Source organism: Sarcophilus harrisii, chromosome 3 (genome assembly GCF_902635505.1).
Source record: "Sarcophilus harrisii chromosome 3, mSarHar1.11, whole genome shotgun sequence".
NCBI classification, from domain to species: domain Eukaryota; kingdom Metazoa; phylum Chordata; class Mammalia; order Dasyuromorphia; family Dasyuridae; genus Sarcophilus; species Sarcophilus harrisii.
The window spans coordinates 435,947,512-435,973,401 of record NC_045428.1 but is presented as its reverse complement, the minus strand read 5'-3'; the positions used below and the strand labels follow the sequence as shown (position 1 = coordinate 435,973,401).

Sequence of the window (25,890 nt, the reverse complement as noted above, 5' to 3'; positions counted from 1 at the left end):
ATGATTTGATCAGAAATACCTGAAGACTTAGAAAGTGAATTTGAAATTGAAATTGACCATGTCATCAAATAGAAAATGAATTGTACAAATATAGGAATTACCTAGCAATGTAGCTACTAGGTCTGTATCTAGAGAGATCATTAAAAAGGGAAAAATATCTACAGACACAAAAATATTTTTCTCATGGGGGCAAAGAATTAGAAAGTGAGGGGGATATCCATCAAATAAAGAATGGCTGAACAAGCTGTAGTATATGAATGTTATGGAATACTATTGCACAATAAGAAATGATGAGCAGTCAGATTTCAAAAAACTTGGAAAGGCTTATACAAACATACAAAGTGAAATGAGCGGAAGCAGGAAAATATTGTATATAATATCAACAACATTGATAATGAACTATGATTAACGCAGTTCTCAACAAAAGAAGGAAAATGACATCTACATCCAGTTAAAAAAGTGCTGGACTCTGAATGCAGATAAAAGTATATTTTTTTCACTGTAATTATTCTCGTGTTTTTTTTTTATTTTGATCTGTTTCTTCTTTCACAACTGTGACTAATATGAAAATATATCTTACATGATAGCACATGTATAAACTATATCAAACTGCCTATCATTTTTGAAAGAAAAACAGGGAGAGAGAATTTTAAGCAATATAAAACAATCAGCCCAATGAGAGGTCAGACAAATATTTTATTTTCATCTTACTTAGAGAATTTTTACCAACATAAAACAATTGTACAATGAAGAGGCCAAATAAATACAAAAATTACCTCAGCCAAGCAGAGAAATATGATGCCAAGAGCAAAACCAAAAAATTTGGAATTAAATTTACATTAGAATTGTAAGAAATGGAGGAGAATTGTAAGAAATGGAGGAGAATAATGAGAGAGTTTAAACATACTCACCTCACAAGACAGCAGATAAAAAAAGAAGTACAGGAGAAAGTAAGCCTGTGGAAATCTTGGTATGAAACCCTACTGAAACAGATCATCCTGAGAGCATTTATAGATGATTCAAGAATAACATACTGATGGGAAAAGGAGCTATTTTGCTATTGTTTCTATAACATCATCAATATACATCATCAATAACAGTAAAACCAACACATTTTGACTCTAGCACTTCAGTTCTTAGTGTGCTGGCAATATCATCCCCCCCCCCCAAAAAAAAAAAAAAAAAAAAAAAGAATTTGGGAAGAGCAAGTAGACCTAACCAAATGGTGATAAAACTTGAAAGGTACTCAGGAGAACACTTCTCAATATAGTTCAAAGAATGAAAGACTCCCTTCAAATGGAAAACATCATTGACAATATTAAGGCAAAAAGACAACCAATCAGGCAATAATAACCATGTCTCCATGTGCTTACTTTATTATATCTGTAAAATCTTTAAGAGAATCATCTCTGCATATATTAACATTGTACTTGATGAAAATCTGAAAATGGAAATAGAAATTTTCTAAGATCATTCTGTTGATAGTCACAAAATTAAATGAGAGATGTTGAAACTACAAGTTCCCACCATATTTATTATTTATCGATTCAGATTCCCAAAAGAGTACTTAGTAAAGCATAACTCAGCTTTGAGGTGTCTCCCATTCTGAGGGAAATACAGTGTGATAAAGTGAAAAGAGCCAGGTGAATTCAATTCCTAACTTAGATATTTATTATCTATGTAGTCTTGGGCAAACCACTTCTTTTTCTTGAGCCTCAGTTTCATCATATACAAAATTTGAATTGGATTGGATTAGATAGAGTCCCTTCCAGCCATAGATGCTATGTTCCTTAGCTTAGAGATAATGATGATGTTCTTCCTTACTTTAACACCCTGAACACATTTTAAGTAATTGCCTTTACATGAGTGTGGAAGTGTTTAGAATTCTTGCCAAATAAAGGAACTATCCTTGGTTATTTACCTGGAAATTTTCATGAGCAAAGGAGGTTGTTCTCCACTTACAGACAGCATTATCTTCATGTAGCAAATGAATTTCTGCAGCTGTCTAATTACTTCCCTGAAGTCATGTAGCTGATTTGGTAGCCCATTTTTAACTAAGATTTTAAAAAATAGGAAAATCTTGAAACTTCTTTCCTCCATAGCTTGAAAAAGTAGGTCATGCAAAATTTGTTGAGAAGAAACTGTAGGTTCCTGATATAGCTATTCCTTTGGCATTACAAAAACTAAAGGAAATAGGTTTGAGGATTGCTGTAATGGGGAAAGCTTTACTCTTAATAAATCCCTTCCATCTGGAGGGTGGAGTTATGAAGTATAAAGGCATAAACAAGGGGGAAAGAAAGGCGGAAAGAGAGAAGGAAGTAGAAAAGGAAAGAGAGGGAAGGAAAGAAGGAAGGAAGGAAGGAAGAAAAAAAGGGAGAGAGAGGGAAGGAGGAAAGAAGAGAGGAAGGCAAGGAGGAAAGGAAGGAGTAAGGGAGGGAAGGAGGCAGGGAGGAAGAAATAGTGAATGATTTTCCCTTCTAAGATACTTAAGCTTTGAGCTCTGGAATACTTTTCCTGGAATCTGTGTCCTTCCTTCCTCCTGTCCTCTCCTGTCCTTAGTGAGTGTCTTAGTCATATATTTATCACTACATTCAACAAGCCCCAGCCATGCTTCACGTTTCACAACATTAATCTTCTTGCCATCTGCCCTGCCTGCCTCTTCACTCTTTAGAGTAAACTGCTAGTCCTTGCCATATTCCCTATCTTACATGCCCCATCTCTTTTCCTTTTCAGGATTCATCATCAAATCAATATTTTCCTTACTACTGGAAAAGATATGTCAGTCAACTCCCTAATGGTTCCACTCATTATCCTTGTTGCTTCTCAACCCAAAACACTTTTTCCTCATTACAACTCTTATATTGTACCACTGTGTATATAATATTATATATATTATACTACATACTATATCTCATGTTATATATAGTATATAATAATGATTATATATATATATATATATATATATATACACACTATTTTTTTTACTGTGCCACTCTTATTACAATAGAAACTCCTTGAAAGCACTGATCACAGGGTTAAGTATACAGAAAATATTTTTAAAGTGATTTTTTTTTTTCATTTAGTCAGTCACGCATTCATTTTCCATTGCAAGGACAATAGGCTGCAGCAGGAACAATGCCTACCGGGGTTCTTTTGGCATGGGCTTTTCTAGCTTTTCCTAAAGCTAGAAGATTTTGAAACTTTATTCAGAATTTAATTCATCCCAAAGGCTAAGATTTCAACCCTTAATATAACTTCCTGGTGACCAGTATACAAGAAGTCAGGAGTTCCTCCTTCAGACTGTATTCACTTTGTGACCACTAAATGAATGTAGTACTTGCATTTTTGTTTTTCTTCCTGGGTTATTTTTACCTTCTGAATCCAATTCTTCCTGTGCAACAAGAGAACTGTTTGGTTCTGCACAGATATATTGTATCTAGGATATACTATAACATATTTAATATGTATAGGATTGCTTGCCATCTAGGGGAGGGGGTGGAGGGAGGGAAGGGAAAAATCAGAACAGAAGTGAGTGCCAGGGATAATGTTGTAAAAAATTACCCATGCATATGTTCTGTCAATAAGAAGTTATAATTTTTAAAAAAAAGAAACACATCTACAAAACAAATATCTGCACAAAATATTTAGTAAAAATAATAATAATAATAATAAAACCACCACTTTGTGACCACGTTGGACCAGGTCCAATGTAGAAGCATAGTAGCTGTTTAACTGCTCCTCACTGAATCAATGTTAGATCCTTGCTGAATGTCCTTTCCATGCTGTTGTTAAATAAATCCTTTTCTTAACTATCCCATTTTATTCCAATCCCAAATCTGAACTACCAGTCTGGCTTAAGTCAGAGCTGGCTACACCACAGGCTAAAAAGCTAATAATTTAAAATAAATTCACTAAGGGCAGCTAGATGGTGCAGTCAGGAGGACCTGAGTTCAAATCTGGCTTCAGAAAGTTAACATGTACTAACCATGTGACCCTGAGGAAGTCATTTAATCTCAATTGCCTCAGCAAAAAAAAAAAAAAAAAAAAAAAAATAGAGTATTTAAAATAAATTCACTAAGCAGCCAAATGGCACAGTAGATAGAGTGCTAGATCAAAATTCAAGTTCACCTGGGTTTGAATTCTGCCTCAGTCATTTATTAGTTGTGTGACTCATAAGTCACTTGTCTTTGTTCAGCCCCAATTTCCCATTTGTAAAATTGAGATATAATAGCACCCACCTCACAAGTTGGTAGTAAAGATTAGATGACTTGGCATAGGTAAAGCACTTTGCAAATCTTAGAGTGCTGCAGAAATGCTAGCAATTATTAGTTAAGTTATATTAGGTATGACATAGTTCCTTCTCTACTATAGTCTACCTTGTAGAATTTAGTGTTTTAAGGGTGGTCTTTTTCCAACTATTCATCTGAATAAGTAGAGAAATTTTTAATCTAGAAACACCACTAGGAAAGAAGGGCAAGTATGCCAGTGTCATTCTCTCCCTTTTACAAATAATTAATGGACTGGCTCAACTTTTAATGTCCTAGTTAATTGTTAGGGACCAATCAGTGTTCTCTTTCCCCCACTCTCTTCCTCAGCATCAGCTGCAGGAACTGTCCCAGGATTTTCATGACACCACCAGCGTGAGTTAGGCAAAAAGACAAAAGCTCTCTTCAAATTAATTTGGAAGAATCTCAATGTATTTCCATTAGTCAGTTTTAGTTTAATGTAGTGACAGGCCTCCAAGTAGTTACTGATATCACCAGCAGTTAAATTAAAAGGTGGGGCTGAGGAGATTGGTTTTATTCTTTTCTAATTATTTTTATAACAGTCACCACCTGATTAATTGCATGGGTTTAATGAGATATAATTGCACACATATACACACACACACAGCTGAGCACATTGGATTTCCAACTTAAAACAGGAAAATGAATCACAGTTGCTTTCCTTTGTTTTTACATTACCTGGGCAGGAAGATCACCATTATAGAGCCCCTTTTCCAAGGGCTGGTCTTCTGTAAATGCATATAGAGATTGGACACTTCCCCACCCACTGCCCTATTTCCAATCCATTTTAGTACATGGGATTATCAGAACCCATCTAAAATTATTCAAAACACATTTAATGCCTCTATCAGACATCATTTTATATCAATGAAGAAATAATCTAGAGGGTAGGGGAAGCACATTATAAATTGACTACAGAGAAATGTTCTACAGGAGTATGAGCATGGAACCATATCATATTAGCAGGTGTATTGTTAATGATTATTAGTGAATAATCGTATTACAGTTGAGACCTAATCCTTTGAATGGAATGGATCATTGTTGGTATGTGATTTTTGTTGGGGATGCCCTCAGCCTTTGTTTTCATTTGCCCTGAGAGGCACAGTATTTTATATTCCATAATGTGTTTCTTGCTCTGGGCTGCAGCCTACCCAGTATTTCCTTAATGGAACTGCTCTGAAATGGCTGTCTTCATGAGGGACCAGCTGGCATCATCTGTGTACCCCTTTCCTTTTATTATAGTACACATTAAACTGTGAATTGGGTCTATTAACATTTCATAGATATCATTATAAATTTGATGACTTTATTTTCCCTTAACTGGGCTTGGTTATCATCATCACAGCTTCCTTCACTCATGGAGAAAAAGGAAACTGTTCAGAAAACATTCCAATGATGAGCTTGGTTAAAATGACTGAATGAGATACATATACAGTTGAACGCCCACAGTCCTGGCTACTGGGGATGTTGAGGTGGTGGATTGCTTGAATTCAAGAGTTTAAGAGCTGTTGATTGGGTGTTTCCATTATTTCTAGTAGTAACAACAGAGAGAGTCCTGAGGACCAGGGCAGTTGGGATCATTCTCTAGGCTACCTAAGAAGAGCAAATCAATTCAGGTCAGAAACACAGCAGGTCAAATCTTCTAAGCCGTGATATCAGAATGTGAATAGGGTACTGCCCTTCCATCTTTGAAGAGATAAGGAGACTGAGTCTAAAAAATTAAATTAAAATTCTAAAAAAGATTTAATGGCCACTGGTTCTGTATTTGAGTCACTATGCTCCTTTGGGATATGAGTTAGTATCTACCTTCTTATTATTTCCTTTAACAATATTATATCATGGTAAGAATGCTGGATAGAATTAAGGGATAGGGATTATATATGGTCCAGAGTCTATCACTTGCTATTTGTATGCTTTAACTAAGTGCCTAGGTACTAATCTTTAGCCAGTCTGGAATTAAATGTCTTCAGCTAGGCTGAATCTTCTGTAGTTTTTCTTCCAAGGGTTGTAGCTTTTCTAACTCTAGAATGAGGATGATGAGAAATTTATTAGGAAATACAGATCAAAAATAAAAATTCTAAAAATTCAAAGACTTATAAACTACACAAATTTCAATTTTATTTTTAGAAAGAAAAAAATTTTTAGGAAGAAAAACTTATAGACACAAGACATGATGAAAACTGAATGCCACCATACGAAAAATTAATTTGGTCATATTTCAAGAGAGAAGGTCATTCCCAGTTAATAAATGGTCAAAGGATATGAACAGATAATTTTCAGATGATGAAATTAAAGCCATCTATAATTATATAAAAATGCTCTAAATCACTATTGATTTAGAGTAATGCAAATTAATACAACTTTGAAGTACCACCTCACACCTCTCAGATTGGCTAAGATGATAGGAAAAGATAATGATAAATGTTGGAAGGGATGAGGGAAAACTAGGACATTGACACATTGTTGGTGGAATTGTGAACTGATACAACCATTTTGGAGAGCAATCTGGAACTATGCCCAAAGAGCTATAAAACTGTGTATAGCCTTTGATCCAACAGTGCCATCATTGGGTCTGTATCCCAAGAAAATCATAAAGGAGGGAAAAGGATCCATATGTGCAAAAATGTTTGTGGCAGCTCTTTTCATGGTAGCAAAGAATTGGGAAATGAGTAGATGTCCATTAATTGGGGAATGACTGAATAAGTTGTGATACATGAAGGTAATGAAATATTATTGCTCTATAAAAATGATGAACAAGCTGATTTTAGAAAGGCCTGGAAAGATTTACATGAACTGATGCTGAGTGAAACAAGCAATATCAGGAATACATTGTACATAATAACACCAAGAATGTGTGATGACCAACTATGAAAAACTTGGTTCTCACTAGATTTTAGATAGAAAAGATCATCTGCATCCAGATAAAGAACTAAGGAGATTGAATATAAATCAACACATGCCATGTTCACTTCTTTTTTCTGTTTTTTTATCTCTACCATAGTTTTTGCCTTTTGTCTGATTTTTCTCTCCCAACACAATTCATAAAGCAAGGTCTATTAAAAATAAATATATTTACAAGGAAAAAAGAGATAGGAAGCAACTTATTACTGAGGTGGGAGTCATTTCTGAATTTTAGCTTTCAGTGTACAGACCATCAACTTATTAGAGCAAAAAGCAAAAGAGAGGATAAAAAACATTTTAAGGCAATGGCTTTAAATTAAATGGTCCTATTAGACAAATTGTTGATATAAAAAAAACATAATATAGATGAGAAAGGATACAGACACTGACAAAAGCACATATAGAAAAAAACCTATATAAATTCTTTGTCACAGCAAAGAGAGCAAAAAAATTCTAAAAGAGCCTTAATAAGCATTTTATTTATTTGTCAAATGTAAAGATGTAGTCAAATGCAACACCAGGTAAGAATATAATCTCATTTGTAAAATTTTGTAAAGTATGATTGAAAATTATGAGCAGAATCATCTCAAAAAAATACAACAAAAGAAAACAAGGTAGAAATGCAGTAGAAAATAAACTTAGTTTAAAGAAATGACTAGACAACTTTTAATAGGTCATCTCAGTGTCATTTAAGGATAACAGTGAAAAACAAACAGAAGAAAATTGGAAAAGATCTGTAAAGAGTTTTATTTAAAAAGCCTTTTCACCATTGAAGACAATGAAGTTTAGAATATCTATAATATAAGAATAGAATTCAGAAGATATTCCAGAAATGCATATAAAAAAGAGACCTGGGGATTTTATAGTGGACTCTAAACTCCATGAATCAAAACTGATCTTGTAGTCAAAAAGGAAAACCATAATAGAATTTTGGTGTCCAGAGTGAGGAAGATGATAATAAAAGGGTTGAATTCTGTCCTAGTCAGGACATATTTTGAGAATTGTGTCCAGTTATAAGTACTTGGGACATTGATAAGCAAGAAGGAATATTCACAAATTGGATTGAATTCAGAAGAAGATAAATTAGCCTCTCATGAGGGGACTTGAAACTATGCTACGTGGTCATCATTTAAAGAAATTAGAACATGAAAAAGAAAAGAATTAATTAGGGGTATAATAGCTATTCTAAAATATATTGAGCATTCTTGAGTAAAACTTGATTTGTGTGGTCCTGGAGGGTCACCCTAGAGCCGTCAGTTAAAAGTTCTAGGGAAGCGTTTTCAGCTAACAGAGCTATCACCTTTGTTAACATGCCGAACACACAAAATATTGTCTGAAACTTAGTATGAACTCAGTAAATTTGCTGACTCACTGACTGCATCAATTTGTCCCTGTTCTTGGAGGACTCCAAGCCAAGATTATATAGTCATTTTTCAGGGTTGTTATAGATGAAAATCATTAATTTGGAGGGCCTCTCTCTATATCCAGGGATAGCTCTCTATCCCTCTCTCCCTTCAAAGCCTTCCCTTGTTTCTGGTCCCACTCAGTTGGTCACAGTGGCCATCTGGTTAGCATGATAATACTCTGCTATGGCTTGGCAGTTGAATTAACTCGGAGCCCAGGATTCTCAAAGAAGGCAAGTTCCCTAAACCCTCCTCATTTTTAGTGTTTCTTTTTAATTAATAGAGTCTCTTGTAGCATCTTATCTACCCTTAATATGTTCCTGACTCTCGGCTTCCCTCAAATCCCAACCAAAATTCCACTTTCTACAAGAAGCTTTTCCCAATCACTTTAAATTCTAGTACCTTCTCTCTGAGAATAATTTCTTAATTATACTGTATATACTCACTATTATGTAGTTGTTTGCATATTGTCTTCCCCATTAGACTAAGAATTCCTCGAGAATGAGGACTGCCTTTTCTTTTTCTCCTCAGCCTTAGCACATTGTCTGGCCCTAGTACTGCTAATTAAATGTTTGTTAACTGACTGATTGTTACTGTGAACAGGTGAACACATACTCTGTGCCTAATCCAGTGCATCCCTGATAATGAATGATTTATGAATGATTATGATTGAATTTTAGTCACTTGATGTGGACAAAGCAGACAATGCTAAAGTTAACTCATCCTAGTTTCTTTGACTATATATGCTGGACTCTACCATCCTCCCCTCTTAGGATCACAATTTTCTCATCTGTACAATGGGAAGAATTTTATTGATTTACCTGATTAGTTATAAAGAAGAATAAGAACTCTTTATAAGACTTTAAGTAAATGTACAAATATAACTATAAAATAATAATACACATTATGAAGGGGTAATATAAATATTAAATATTGTAATAGTAAAAGAGAAACATTATAGGGGTCAGTTCACTCCTGTCAGAGGCTTTTTCTCATATTCTCTCCATCCTGTGCTGCTATTGCCATTCTTTGGAATTACCTTCCAATTACCAAACTAGCTATATCCATAGTTTCCCTTAACTTGAATAGCACTTTCTTTATTCTTTTGGATGATAAAGCTGCTAGTAGTTGGTAGATAAGAGTACTGAACTTGGAGGCCTGAGTTTGAATCTACTCTCAGATATTTAATACCTGTTTCCTTGCCTAGTTTCCTCAGCTATAAAATGACAGTAATAACAGCATCTGCCTCAAAGAGATGTTGTGATGATTAATTGAGATAATATTTGTAAAAATACTTTGCACATAGTAGATGCCATGTAAATATTTATTCCGTTCCCTTTCCTATAACAAAATTATATCATAGCTATTCTGAAATTTATTTTAGCATAATATCAACCCTTGTAATAAATGACCAAAGAGTCACAAAGGTTTTGCAACCACCTTTTAATTCCAAAAAGACCAAAGAGTTCACACAGATTAAAAGCAAAAGGCTTTCTTTATTCAACTGGGAGAGAAAAATTCGAGACATGTATCAAGGCTTCCTTTAGAAGGAGACCCAATGCAATAGGCCTAAACCTTGACATATATCTATGGCTAGACAAAGAATCAGACAGTGTAGTGTAGCAACAGTAGTGAGGCACACGTGCAGCAGGGAGTCAAAATTGTCTGGAGATAAAAATTCCATTCAGCAAGGCATGATATCTGGACCTCAAGCTCAGGAATTATCAGTTCTGGGATTTTGCTGGGATCATGCAGAAGGAGAGCATCAAGGATTGTTATTCCAATCTCAGGGCACAGCTTGATTGTGGGACCTTAGCTCTGGAAAAAAGGTAATAGTAAAAAAAAAAAAAAAATAGTAAATTACTATTTATTAAAATAGAATAAAATATGTAATTTAGTAAAAAAATAGTAATAATAGTAAAAATAGTAATAGCAAATAGTAAACATTTAGCAGTTATAAAATTATTATTATTAATAATAATAAAATAAATTAGCTATAAAATTAGTAAAGTAATAAAAATAATAAAAAGAGATGGATCATCTTGGATCCTGACAATAGTATCTTTTCCTTTTTCAAGATTTCTATAAATGTTACCTCATATCATTTTCTTTTTTTTAAATTTATTTTATTATAGCTTTTTATTTACAAAACATATTCATGGGTAATCTTTCAACATTGACCCTTGCAAAACCTTTTGTTCCAAATTTTCCCCTCCTTACCCCTACCCCTTTCCCTAGATGGCTACCTCATATCATTTTGAAGGCAGAGTCGTATTGAGGATATGGGGAACTGTACCAGTCAGGACTTATCCAGAAGTACTTTGGAAACATAATATAAATAAAAAATGTTTCTAGCAGACTTAAATCATGGAGGATATTATTAATATCTATTTTTTTAAATCTCTTCCACTCATGGATCATATTATGGTTAAACCTGTCCTGTTCTTCCACAAGAAACCACAGATTATTATATCTTAATAAATTTCAGAGCCATTAAGATAAAGCAGTTGAGTGGTACAATGCAGTGCAGTGCATAGAGTCAGAACCTAAGTTCTGATACTTCAGAACTCTGAGACCCTGGGCAAGCCAGTTTACCTCTATCACAATTAGTTTCTTCATCTATAAAATGGAATTAATAAGACCTATTTCATAGGGCTGTTGTAAGGATCAAAGTGGTAACATTCATAAAGTGCTTTGTAGAGTTTAAAGTATTATATAAATTCTAACTGTAAAATTCTAGCTATCATTAATATTAAGTTAAGGAAATAGTTTATGAAGAGAGTAACAAATATTGACTAGCAAGTTTCAGTGTTTTATCTCCATCTAAAATAGCTTTTCTTCTATAACAACTTTGTGCTAGTCTCACCTTCTCCTTGACCAATACACTGGTATCACTGTCAATCTTAAACATATGGTATACATGTCCAAATAAAAAAAACATAAATAATTGTCCGTGTTAAGTTCCTTAAATTTATCTTTGAAACATTTCACTGGTGGACACGATTACTTCATCTGTAAAATTAAAGGAAGAGGCCAGATAAACTCTCAGGCTGCTTTCAGTTACACAGATCTAGGGTTCTGTTATCATCAATAATCAACCAACATATATTAAGTGCTTACTGTGTACCAAAGACCAGCAATCCAAGGAAGGGTCAGAGTAGTTGGCGCCTTGAAGGTCAGTTTCTCAGAAAGGAGATCAGACAGGGTTGGAGCTGTGATTTTTCACAGGTCTCTTTATCAGCAGAGAGCCAGCATCTTGGAGGAAACTTAGAGAAGTGTCTAAACCACTGGGAGTTTAATCGACTTGCCCGGGATCACACAGCTGCTGTGTTTCAAAGGTGACGCTTGGACTTGGATGTTCTTGTTTTCAGAGTTGGCTTTTTAAGCCCTATACCATGCTGTCTCTCAGGGAGACAACATAAAAATAGGTACATTCCAAATAGATGGCTCCAGCCTTATTATAGCAACCATAATGAGGGAACTGCCCTCCAGACTTCCCTGTTACTGATCATGGCGCCACCATTTCTCAGTCATTTGGACTCCAAACCACGGTCATCTTTAATTCATCCTTCGCCTTTATCTTTCCTGTTCGGTCCATCAACAGGTTCTGTTGAATTTCCCTTCCAAATGCCTTTTGTCAAAACCCTTTCTCTTTATTCCTATGGCTGTCACCCTAGTACAAGTTTTTAGTACTTTATGCCTAAATTGTGATATTAGCTTTCTAACTAGTTTCCCCACATAGTTTTTTTTTCTTCTATAATTCAAACTACTAATCTTTCTAATCTTCAGACTATTTCCATGTTAATGTCTCCCAAGTACTTACTGCTTAGTATTCAGTAACCATAATTAGGTCCCTTCTACCCATTCAGTTTTTCTTACCATGACTTCCTAAAACCAACTTTCGACTTTAGTTCATCAGCCCTCCTCCACTTCCCTCCCAAATGTATCATGTTCTTTTTCATATACATACCTCTGTTTCAGGTACCAAACTGTTAATTCCCTTTTCATCGCTCCCTGAGTTCAGATCTGGCCTCAGACACTTACTGTGTGACCTGGACAAGTCCCTTAATCTGTCTGCCTCAGTTTCCTCAACTGTAAAGTAAGCTGGAGAAGGAATTGGCAAGCCACTGCACTAATTCTGCTAAGAAAATCTCTAATGGGGTGACAAAGAGTCAGATCCCACTGAAATGACTAAACAACAGCAGCAACAACCACAACCACAAAACACTGTACCTGTGATCAGGAAGACCCAAGTTCAAATCTCACCTTGGATGCTTACCAGTTGTGTTATCCTAGGCAAGTAACTTGGATCTCTCTCTGCCTCAGTTTCCTCATCTGTAAAATGGCAATCACAAGAACACCTACCTTCTGGGGTTGTTGTAAGGATCAAATGAGATAATATTTGCAGTGCCTAGAACATATTAAGTACTCAATTAAATGCTTACTCCCTCTCATCATCCCTTTCATTGTTATTTCATCATATATATATATATATATATAGAGAGAGAGAGAGAGAGAGAGAGAGAGAGAGAGAGAGAGAGAAACAGAGAGAGACAGAGAGAGACAAAGAGAGACAGAGGGAGAGAGAAAGAGAATATCTCATTTTCTCAACCTGTCTGCCCTTGAAAGTCTGGTACCATGGCTTATCCTTATTTTATACCTATTTTTTCTGAATTCTATTCTATTCTATTGAGTAACAATTATGTAGGATACTCTAGGGGATATTGAATAATGTCCTGCATTATGAAATGAGTGATTTTACAACATTAATTCATGTATTAAACATCATGTACATATGATATAAAAAAGCTTAGAGGTACCACCAAATTGTGCCTTAAGGCCATACTGCATTATAACATATTTTTAAATATATAATTGGAAATCAATAGGATCACATTTCAAATAATTCATAAGAAATTTGCTGCCAGAGCAATTCAGATCTTACCATTATGCTACTGACAAATTCTGCATATATATATAAAACCACCAAAGTACTAGAAGTTTACATAGTGATTAAAAATGAGGATGGAAAGAAAGTTGTAAATTCTATCCTATGGCCATGGGCCTCTGTCTGGAAATGAGAAAGTTAAAGAATAAAGATGTATGCTCTTTAGCTCTTTAGAAATTATATTTCTCAAGTACCATCTCTTTATTCTCTTACAAGAATGTCCATTTTAAGAAATAGATCTTTGAGAAAACAATGTAAACTAAAACAATCTCCTACCTCCAAATCCCTGAAGTTATATATTAATTATTTGAGCTTTGTATGTATGTCGCTTTGGGGATAAGACTTGAGGGACATTTTAGTCATGAGTTATCTTTCAAAAACCTAAAAACCACATTTATGATAAGACCACTAGGCTATGCTATATTTCAAGTTTAGAAACCCTTCTGGTAAAGCTATCCATTTCTCTGACATAGCATTTTTAAAAGGATGGCACATAACTCCTGTTGTCAGAATTCATCAATATATTCATTATGTAGTGGAACATTGTCATGCCAGACTTTCAAAATATGATGCCATTCTAGGTATGTTTAAATTAGTTTGCTGAAGAATTCATCACCAGTACAGTAGGCTATAGATAGAACACAAATCCTTGTCACTGTTTCATTCTGTCAATTCTGAAATTAAATAAATGGCACACAGCGAGTGTTCCTGGATGTCAGCAATTTCAGAGGGTGGTCAGATGAGTTCATCTCAGTTCTTTATGAAATATTGGATTTTTTTAGTTATTGTTATTTGGCTAGAAAACAAGACAAAATCTCATCTGGCTATTAACATCTGCTGAACACTCAGTAGAACACTATATAACTCTGCACCAGGCACTATGGCAAGAAAGGAGAGAAATGGCTGTCATTGACATGGAATGTGCTGCCTAGGGCCTTATAGTCCATAAAGGAAGATGGGTCATAGAGAAAGGGAATGGAGAAACAGGTGTGTCACATATGATAGTCACTATATGGAGGTTCATAGACGTAAATATTAAAGGGATTCAAGAGTTGGCATTAGCCCTAAGTGTAAGCATAGGAAAGTCCCTGAAAGACTTCTTGACAAAAAAATAATAATAATAATAAGCACCTCACATCTTTCTTTTTCTTTTTTAATTTAATATGTTTTCCAATTACATATAAAAACATTTTTACATTCATTTAAAAATTTTTTGAGTTCCAAATTCTCTCCTACCTTCTCCCTTCATTGAAATAGCAAGCAATTTTAATAGATTATACATGCAAAACCTATTTCTATATTAGTCATGTTGTGAAAGAAAACACAGATCTCCCTTCTCCCAAAAAAAACAGACAAGAAGAATAAGGTTTTTAAAAAGTATGCTTCAATATGCATTCAGACTCCACCATTTCTTTCTCTGGATGTGAATAGCATTTTTCATCATGGGTCTTTGAGATGGTCTTGAATTGTTGCATTGCTGAGAATAGCTAAACTGTTCAAAGTTGGTCATTGTACAATATTGCTGTTAACTGTTTTCAGTGTTCTCCTGGTTTTGCTCACTTCACTTTACATCAATTTATGTAAGTCTTTCTATTGTCATGTACCCAGGAGAACATCAGGGAGGATTCAAAATATATAACAATAAGTTACCAGTCCAAGAAAGGATATATAATAGTATGTAATAGTAAAAGAAATTATATTCATGAGTGTCTAATTTTTCTTTACTTCCTTGTAGGTTTTTCTTTTGTTCTCTGCTGTGCACTTTTTTTTTTTTAAACTTTATTCCTTTTTTTCCCCTTTCATCCTCCGACTTCCCCCATGCAGGGTATAATTAACTAAAATAGAAATTTGTGTATACATACATAGATACACACACACACACACACACACACACACACACAACTCTGCCCCCCAACACACACACACACACACACATATCTTTCCTGTGGAGCTAGTCTGGAGGAATGTGCATTTTATACACGTTAATCCACTTCCTAGGATCTCTCTTATAATCTACTTGTGTTGTACCAGAAGGATCCTATTTCTGTCCCAAATCTTGATTTTTCACCCATCTACTTTCTCCCTGAGGCACAGATTTGTTTTGATAGTGGAGGAAATATGGCAAGCTTGAAGTTTATTGACCTACTCTACCATTTTGCCAAAATCTTCCCTCTACTTTTCTAATAACCTTGGCTATATAGTCTTTGTTTGTGCAAAACAGTTTTTTTAACTTAGTGAAATCAAAATTACCCATTTTGCATCTGTAATGCTCTCTAGCTCTTGTTTGGTCACAAATTCTTTCCTTATTCTTAGATATGACAGTGCTCTAAAATTTGCTTATGGTATTGCTTTTTATGTCTAAATCATTTAATCCACTCTGCTATCCACTTCCATTTTATGGGTGAGTTCATCCCATTCCTATTCACAGTTATGATTATTGATTGTCAATTTTCTTCTATTCTGCTTCTCTCACTCCATCCCTATGTATCCTTCTGTTACTCTCCTTTCATCCTGTTCCTTCTCAAAAGTATTTTACTTCTAACCACCACATTCCCCAATTCACCCTCCCTTTTTCATTCCTTCCCTTCTCTTATTTCCTTCCCTTCCTACTTTCCTATAGGGTAAGATAGATTTGTAAACCCAACTGAGTATTTATATACCTTCTCTAAGCCAGTTCTGATGAGAGTAAAGTTCAAATGTTATCCCTCACCATACCAATATTTCCCTCATTCTTTTATATGAGATTTTGCTTCATTCCAACATTCGTTTCCCCCTTCTCCCAATGAATATCTCTTTTCACACCTTAATTTTTTTATATCATCCCATCATAGTCAATTCATACTCTAGCCCTCCATTTATGTATATTCCTCCTAATTGCCCTAATACTAACAAAGTTTTCAGGAATTACAAGTATCATCTTCCATGTGAGAATATAAACACTTTAATATTGAATCTCTTGTACTTTCTCTTTCCTGTTTACTTTTTTATGTTTCTCTTGAGTCTAGTATTTGAAAGTCAAATTTTGTATTCATCTCTGGTCTTCTCATCAAGAAAGCTTAAAAATACTTTATTTTATTAAATATTCATTTCCCCCCTAAAAGATTATATTCAATTTTTCTGGGTAGATGATTTTAGGTTGTAATCCTATCTCCTTTGCCTTTTGGAATATCATATTCCAAGTCCTCCAATTCTTTAACGTAGAAGCTGCTAAATCTTGTGTTTTCTTGACTATGGCTTCAAGATTTTTAAATAATTTCTTTCTGGCTACTTATGATATTTTCTTCTTGCCTGGAAGCTCTGTAATTTTGCTATAATATTTCAAGAAATTTTCATTTTCAGATCTCTTTTGGGAGGTGATTGGTAGATTATTTCTATTTCTATTTTATTCTCTAGTTCTAGGATTTCAAGGGAGTTTTCCTTAGTAATTTTTTGAAATATGATGTCTAGATACTTTTTAAAAATCATGGCTTTCAGGCAGTTAAAAAAAAATCTTAAATTATCTTTCCTTTATCTATTTTCCAGGTCATTTGTTTTTCCAGTGAGATGTTTCATATTTTGTCCTATTTTTCATTCTTTTGATTTTATGTTTCTTGATGTCACGTGGAGTCATTAACTTCTACTTGCCCAATTCTAATTTTTAAGGAATTATTTTCTTCAATGAATTTTGTACCTTTCTTTCCATTTAGCTAATTCTACTTTTTAAGTTCTTTTCTTCAGCGAATTTTTGTACATCTTTTTCATTTAGCTAATTTTGCTTTTTTTAAGAAATTTTTTTTTCAGAGAATTTTAGTGCCTTTTTTATCATTTGGCCTGTTCTGTCTTTTAAGGTATTACTTTCTTCAGTATTTTTGTGCTTCTTTTACAAAGCTATAGACTTTTTTCATGATTTTCTTGTTGAGTTCTTCTAGGAATTTTTTTTGGGGGGTGGGGGGTGCTGGAAGGGGAAGGCTATGACCAAGTCACTTTTTTTTTTGAGGCTTTATACTTAGCTGTAAGACATTGTTGTCTTCAATATTTGTGTCTTGCCTTGTCACCATAGTAATTTTTTATGGTTATGTTCTTTTATTGTTGTTATTTGCTCATTTTCCCAGCCTATTTCTTGACTTTTAATTTTATGTTAAAGTTGATTCTTCTTCCAGATAGGAGGAGACACTATTCCAATCTTTAAGTTTTTATGCTGCTGTTTTCAGAAGTAGTTTTAAAAGTCTGTACGTTTTCATTTTTTTTCAGGGAGGTATGATCTAAAAGGTATGGTTACTGTTCCCCCGGCCTGTGCTTTAGTTTGTGAACGAGCATCCTTTTCTGCCTTGGAATTACAAACCAGAGCCATGTACGGACAATGCAATGGAGTCCTGCTCCCAGTGTCAATAAAGGGTTTCCCTATAATCTCCCTCTGACTGTTTGTCTGATCCCCTTCCCATCTAAGGGCTGAGAATCCTGGAGGCCATTGCTGATTAATTCACCCCAAAGGATTCTGATGACTTGCTGAGCTACAGCCTCTACTGTGAGACAGACCTTTCCTGCCCACTTTCTAAGCTTTCTTAGGCTACAGAATTTTTTCACCCCATCCTTTTGTTGGTTCTGCTACTTCAGAATTCATTATTTTAACATTGTTTGAAGAGGAACTGGGGAAGTTCAGGCAAATTCCTGCCATGACTCTGTCATCTTGGCTTTACCTGGTAGGAGTCTTACTTCTCACAGGCTTCTTAAGGAACCATGGTTCAAACATTTTAGGTGGAGTTAATTTTTGTACTCTGCCTCCAAAAGGATGACTGGAACCCTTAGCCCATCTATTCTCAGACAAGAACCAATAATATCTAACTTAATATTTCCTAGCTGTGTGACCCTGGGGCAAGTCACTTAACCCCAATTGCCTCAGCAAATAATAATAATGTCTAGTATATATAAAACACTTGAGAGTTTTGTGGATTATTTTATCCTTTATGGATATTGTTTCATCCTCACAACAATCCTGGGAGGTAGGTGATATTATTACTCCCTTTCTACAGATGAGTAAACTGAGACCAATGGAGGTTTAATGACTTGACTAGGATCACAAGTGGTAAGTATTTGAGGCAGGGTTTAAATTGGGGCCTTTGTGATTCTAGGTATAGCACCACTTAGGTGTCTCACATCAAAGTAAAATATGAGAATAAGAGCATCATGCAAAACATGGCAAAGAATCAAAGCAGAAATGGATGCCCCTACCTGCTCACTGTGCAACGAACTACCTGTGCAAAGTTGTTTTGGGGGCAAGAAGAGATACCTTTCCAATACTAATTATTTTTCTTTCTCTGCTTGGGAAATAGAAAGAATGAATAGAAGGATTAGGGAACAGGAAGAAGAAATGAAAGGACATCATTAATGCATGATCCTATGGAAGACATGATGGAGGAAAGAAAGATGGGGTCTTCCTAATGAATTTTGATGAAATGGCAGTCTTACAAAGCCAATTTTTCTGAGCAAGATTTTTATTTCCTAAGACAGAATTCCCCCTAAGGAGTGGGGCAGTAATCCTCTCCAGACATGGTCAACATCCAAGAATGAAAAGAATGGTGATCCAGGAGTAGGACATACTGGCCATAGATGGGATGGATAAGTGACATGAGGGTCAGAGACAGGACCAGTTTTCATGCCTCAGGGTATATAATGGCCTGCACACTTATCCCTTCATAAATTAATGTTTCTAGGATTGAGGATTGGCAAAAAGCACCCCTGCCAACACACACACACACACACACACACACACACACACACATTCACACAAAGTAAACAACAATAAGAAGGACTTTAAAATCAAAGGATTTTACATTTTATTCTGGAAGTAAAAGGGAGCCATTGCATCAGGGTGGTGACAGTATCTGAGAAGAGAAGGGGGTATATGTGAGATATTAACATAGATAGGATGAACATAACTTGGAAACAAATTGAATATGGGAGATGAGAGAGAGTGAGGAGGTAAGAATGATACTTAGTTTTCTAGTCTGGATTAGTGGGAGATTGGTGGTGCCTTTGACAGTAACAGAAAACTTAAGAAGAAAAGGTTTTGAGGAGATAGATAATGAGTTCAGTTTTAGGCATGTTGAGTAAAAGATTACCTACAAGACTTCCATTTGAGATGTTTGAAAGACAATTGGAAATGCAAGACAGAGATTAGCAGTGAAAATCAGAAGCCAAAATAGATCTGAGAATCATCAGCATAGAAATGATAATTGACTCCATGAGAGATAAAGAAATCACTAAGTAAAATAATAGAGAGGGAGAAGAAAAGAGATCAAATGACAGTCTTAGGAGCATCAAAGGCAATTCAAATCAGTAGTGCAGTGTTTGAGAAATCCAAGAATACAAATGATTTTTGTAAGATGTCGCTATTGGGTAAAATTGGGCAGCTAGACAGTACAATGGATAGAGTGCCAGGCTTGTAGTCAGGAAGACCTGAGTTCAAATATGACCTCAGACACCTACTAGTTATGTGATCCTAGGCAAGTCACTTAAGCCTGTTTGCCTCAGTTTCCTCATCTGTAAAATGAGCTGGAGAAGGAAATGACAAACCTTTCCAGAATCTGTGCCAAGAAACCCCAAATTAGGGCCACAAAGAGTTAGACACAACTGAAAAACAATTGAGCAAATAAAGACAAGAGCAAAATTGGAAAGCAGCATGGCACTAAATAAGTTTGTTCAAAGCAATATTTTATGCCATGTGCCATGGTAAGCTCCAAGTTCATATATTTCCTCAATTTCAAATTGTATCTTTTAAAAAAAAATAAGAAGAGAATGGAAAAGTATGTCTAGGGAAGAAGTATTTTTTACTTAAAAGCTTTTTATTTTCAAAACATAGGGACAAATAATTTTTCAACATTGACCTTTGCATAGCCCTATGCTTCAGATTTTCTCCCCTTCCCTTAATCCCCTCCCCTAGATGGCAAGCAATCCAGTATATGTTATACATGTTAAAATATATGTTAGATCTAATATGTATAAATATATTTATACAATTCCCTTGTTGCACAAGAAAAAATAGATCAAAAGGGAAAGAAAAAATGAGTAAGAAAACAAAATTCAAGCAAACAACATCAAAAAGAGTGAGAATGCTATGTTGTGATCCACACTCAGTTCCCACCATCCTTTCTCTGGGTATATCTAGGGAAGAATTCTTTGCCAAAGTTCAAGAGATTGGCAAAATTAAAAATAGACATAGGATTTAAAAGATTTTCCCCTTGTGATCAAGATACCTTAGATAATAAGTAATAAAATATTCACTTAAGGAAAAAAGTCATTGCCTCAACTGTCTTTGATAAAGGTCAAATATCTAACATATATAGGGAACTGACACAAATAAATAAGAGAAAAATGCATTCCCTAATAGATAAGCTAAAAGTGAATATGACACTTTCTTTTTTTCCCCTGAGGCAATTAGGATTAAGTGACTTGCCCAGGGTCACACATCTAGGAAGTGTTAAATGTCTGAGGTTAGATATGAATTTAGGTCCTCCTGACTTCAGGGCTGGTGCTCTATCTACTATACCAACTAGCTGCCCCCGAATATGACACTTTCAAAAAAAAAAAAAAAAGATTTAAGTACTCTGAAAAAGATTTCAAACACTAATAATAAGAAAAGTACAAATTAAAATAACATGGAAGTTTTCCTTCACACCCTAAAAATTAGTAAGGTTTACAAAAGATGAAAATTATTAGTGTTGGAGAGTCAGTGGGAAGAATATCTTGTTGATGGTCTAACCATTATGGTTATAATACCAGGATGGTATTATATAACCAGAATGGTCTAACCATTCTGGAAACCAATTAGAATTATATGAGAAAAATCCTAAACTGATTATTTTCTTCAATCTAGATATCCCAAACAAGGACAATGAGTTACTCATAATAACTGACTGGTAAGCAAATAAAGTAAAGAAAGAAATAGGATACCCTTAAAGGTTTCCTTTTAGGAAATTTTAATTTCCTAATTAAAAGGAAATTAAATATATACAGTCCAAAATCCAGAAAGACACAAAAGCTTTTTGGACTGGTCTCTGCCTTGGTCTTCATTTATTTTCAAAAACAGAAGAAACATTTGATATAATACAACACCATTCCTGTTTAAAAAACAAAAACAAAAACAAAACATTGGAGAGTATGGGAAAAATGGAGTTTTCATTAAAATGGTAAGTAGCATCTATCTAAAAACTAACAGCAAGTATCATATGTAATTGGATAGACTAGAAACATTCTCAATAAGATCAGGGGTAAAACAAGGTTGCCCATTATCACCATTACTATTCAATATTGTATTAGAAATACAACTTTAGCAATAAAAGAAGAAAAATAAATTGAAGGAATTAGGTAATGAAGAAACAAAATTATCACTTTTTAGAGATGATATGATAGTGTGCTTGAAGAATCCTAGAGAATCAGCTAAAAAACTACTAGAAGCAATTAACCTTAGCAAAGTTGCAGGATATAAAATTAATCTACTTGAATCATCAGCATTTCTGTATGTTATCAACAAAGTCCAGTAGCAAGAGATAGAAAGAGAAATCCCATTTAAAATAACTGTGGATAATATAAAATATTTGGGAGTTTACCTGCCAAGACAAAGCTAGGAACTACATGAACACGATAAGAAAACTTTTCATACAAATAAATTTAGATCTAAACAACTGCAAGAATATCAAGCACTCATGGGTAACTGAGCTAATATAACAAAAATGACAATTCTACCTAAATTAATCTATATATTCAGTGCCATACCAATTAAACTACCAAATTTACAGAGCTAGAAAAAATAATAACAAAATTCATGTGGAAGAACAAAAGGCTAAGAATTTCAAAGGAATTAATGAAAAATGCAAATGAAGGTGGCCTATCTGTACTAGACCTAAAACTATATTATAAAGCATTTATTTTCAAAAACAAATAGTTTTTTATCCTATTTTTAAAGCTTTCCAAAAATGGCAGTTCTATACCCTTTTGGGGATATTGTTTAATCACTCACTCATGGGTGTAAAATGTTTCTTACAATATCAGAAATTGTACCTACTTTGAGTGGTTTTATTTAACTTTGTCTGTTATAAGATTCAGTGGGGAAGAGTAATGTTTGAGTGTGATAGAAAAACAAAAGTTATCAATAAAATGTTATTTTCCAAAAATAAGTTCAACCAAGTACCAGGGCTTCTTAGCTTTCTTCCTGGAGGATTAAAGAGAAAAATACAGAAGTCACCCTCCCTCCTAGTAGAGAGAGGGGGTCAGGGTCAGAGATGGCACTTGATTGAATCTGTGGCCTTCACCCCATCCTGTCCTTACCAGTCACCTCAGGAATAGAGGGCTGATCTTGGTATTCAAAGTTGGGCTTTGAAATACAGTCAGGCTAGGGCAAATAGGTGGCGCAGTAGATAGAGCACCAACCCTGAAGTCAGGAGGACCTGAGTTCAAACCTGATCTCAGACACTTAACACTTTCTAGCTGTGTGACCCTGGCTAAATCACTAAACCCCAATTGCCTCAACAATAAAAAAAGTAATAATAATAAAAAAAATAAAATAAGAGTTAATTAAATATATATATATATATAGTCAGGCTATAACCATAGGCAAGTTCCAGTTTCTCAGTGCCTAAGACAAAATACTCAGTTTATATCAGTGGAGATATTTTTCCACCTTGAGAGCTTCCTATAAGCAATGGGATTAAAGATCTAAACCAAAAACAAATAGAAAAAACAATTTAACATTCATAAGATTTTTCCTTATATATACTTAAATTTGCTTCTACAATAATTATAACATCTTTCCTACAGGTTTGAGTCAAGAATCAAATGATATAACATGTAAACTTACTATAAAATTAAAATTTCTTTATAAATGAAAAAAGAAAATATCTATGTTGTCAATAGCTATAAGAAAAAAAAATGCTCTAAAACACTAGTAATTAGAGCAAATTAAAACTACTCTGAAGTTCCACTTTATATCCATCAGATTGACAGAAACAGACAAAAAATGAAGATGACAAATGGTGGAGGGACTATTGGAAAACCAATATGCTAATGTACCATTAGTACAGTTGTGACTGATCTCTCCATTCTGGAAAACAATTTGGAACCACAACCATAATATCATTAAATTCTGTATATCTTTTGCCCCAGCAATATTACTTCAAATTTATATTGCAAAAAGGTCAAACAAAGAAGAAAAAGGCCACATATAAACAGAATTATTTGTAGCAACTCTTTTTGTGGTAGCAAAGAACTGGAAATGGTGATCAACTGGGGAAAGGCTGAATAAGTTATGTTGTATGAAAATGATAGAATAGTATTGTGCCATAAAAGAAGGTGAAAAGTGATAGTTTAAGATTTGTTTAAACCAATACAGAGTGACATGAGCGGAACCAGGAGAACAATTCACAAAATAATAACAATATTGCAAAGTTATAAAAAGTTTGAGATTAATACAGTGACCAATAGGGATTCCATATGAGTCGTGATAAAAAAGGGTTACCCACCTCCTAACAAAGGAAGAGGTTATGGACAGAGTACCCTTTTTGGATATGACCAATGCAGAAACTTATTTTACTTGATTATACAAATTGGTAGCAAGGGTTTTGGATTTTTTGCTTTCTCATTTGGGAGTAAAGGAATGGAAAGGAGAGGAAACAGATCTTCATGATTTTTTTTTTTTATTTTTAAAGAAAAAAAGCCTGTAGGATAGTCTGAGTCATAGGAACAAGGAGAAAAATTATTCCAGGCATTGATAACAGCTAGTAGCAGGGAATAGAATCAAAGTAGAGTGTTAGGCTTCAAGAACAACAAGTAGACCAAAGTAGCTGCATTGTAAGAGCATGGAGGAGAGTAGAACGTGAGGTGATTGATGCAGAACTCTAGCTCAGAAAAGCAGCCAAGACTAAATCTAGGAATTATCTGCATAAAGATGATCATTGAACCCATGAGAGCTCCAAGGGAGGTGGTATAGATGGAAAGGAGAAGCTTTAGAGGACAACTGTTGATTAATGGACGTGACATGTATGAAGATCGAACAAAGAAGCCTAAAAAGAAATAGAAGGTAGGAGGAGAAACAGGAGAAAGGTCTAAAGGATTCAGAAAAGAAAAAGCATACAAGAGGAGGGATTGGTCAGAAGTGTCAAAGGTTGCTGGGACATTCAGATGGATGAGGATTAAGCGAAAGCTAAATAGTATGATGGGAAGGGCATTGATCTTAAATCAGAAGACTTTGAGTTTCTTCACACTATCAATATAATGGCCTTTATCTGAGTTTCCTCAATTATAAAATGAGGATGATAATATTTGTACTGCTTTTGGGACAGAATTGTTGTGAGTTTCAAGAGATGTGACATATGTGAGAGAGCTTGTGAAATATTAAAATCCTATAGAACTGAAATTCTTTTTTTGGTGTGTCTCCTAATATACGATCTCCTTTTTCATTAACATAATATAGCTGTTTCCTGAGTTGTCAAAAAAAAAAAAAAAGTTTATCTTGTATGATGAGGTAATTCAGTTAAAGTCAACAAGTGTTATTAAGTGGCTATTTTGTCCAAGGCTCTATGCCAGATGCTGTGAATACAAAGACAAGACAAAAGACAATCCAGAAAGGAATGCTTTATAAATGATAACTTATTGGGTGATTTTTTTAATTGCCATGAATATCATCTAGTGAAGTTCTCTGGAATTGTTTTAAACTGTCTGAATAGACTAAGCTTGTGTCTTGATGTGACCTTGGGAGGGAAGAGCTGTCATCACCAGGCTAGCTATTCCTTTTAACAAATCTGTTCTCTTCACCTCCATTTTCTCTTTTTAGAATAAATAAAATTTAATCAAGGGATAATTTGTTGTTGTCAGTCACTTATTTCAATCATAGCTGACTTCATGATCCCATTTCGAGTTTCCTTGGCAGAGATACTGAAGGGGTTTGCCATTTCCTTTGCCAGCTTAGTTTACAGATGAGGAAGCTGATTGTTCACTTCAGTGACTGGCCCAGGATCACACAGCTAATAAGTGTCTGAGCCCAGATTTGAACTCAGGGAGAAGGGTCCTTCCTAATTCCAAGCCCAGTACTTTATCCACTGTGCCACTTAGCAGCCCAAGGATACTTTTAAAAGTGCCAAAAGATTTAACTTTAGCTTTATCCTTTAAATGTTGAATTTGAAGACCTCACTACTAAAACTGATAATTTTCTACATGTTTGTGACAGAAAAAACAAAACCAGAGGAATGTTTTCTATATAATTTTGAAGAAACAGATTTTCAAAACAAACAAAAAAAGAAAATTCGGACCTTCCATATCATACAATGCAAAATATACCTCCTCATTATATTTTCAGATCTGCTTATCTTTCTTCTAGGCCTAG

At 34.6% G+C, this 25,890-nt stretch overlaps 1 protein-coding gene across 1 annotated transcript in view; it reads left to right on the top strand.

The window, feature by feature from the left end:
* MTUS2 (microtubule associated scaffold protein 2) overlaps positions 1-25,890 on the top strand; it is a 620,079-nt gene that overhangs the window by 472,734 nt on the left and 121,455 nt on the right. The window lies entirely within an intron of this gene.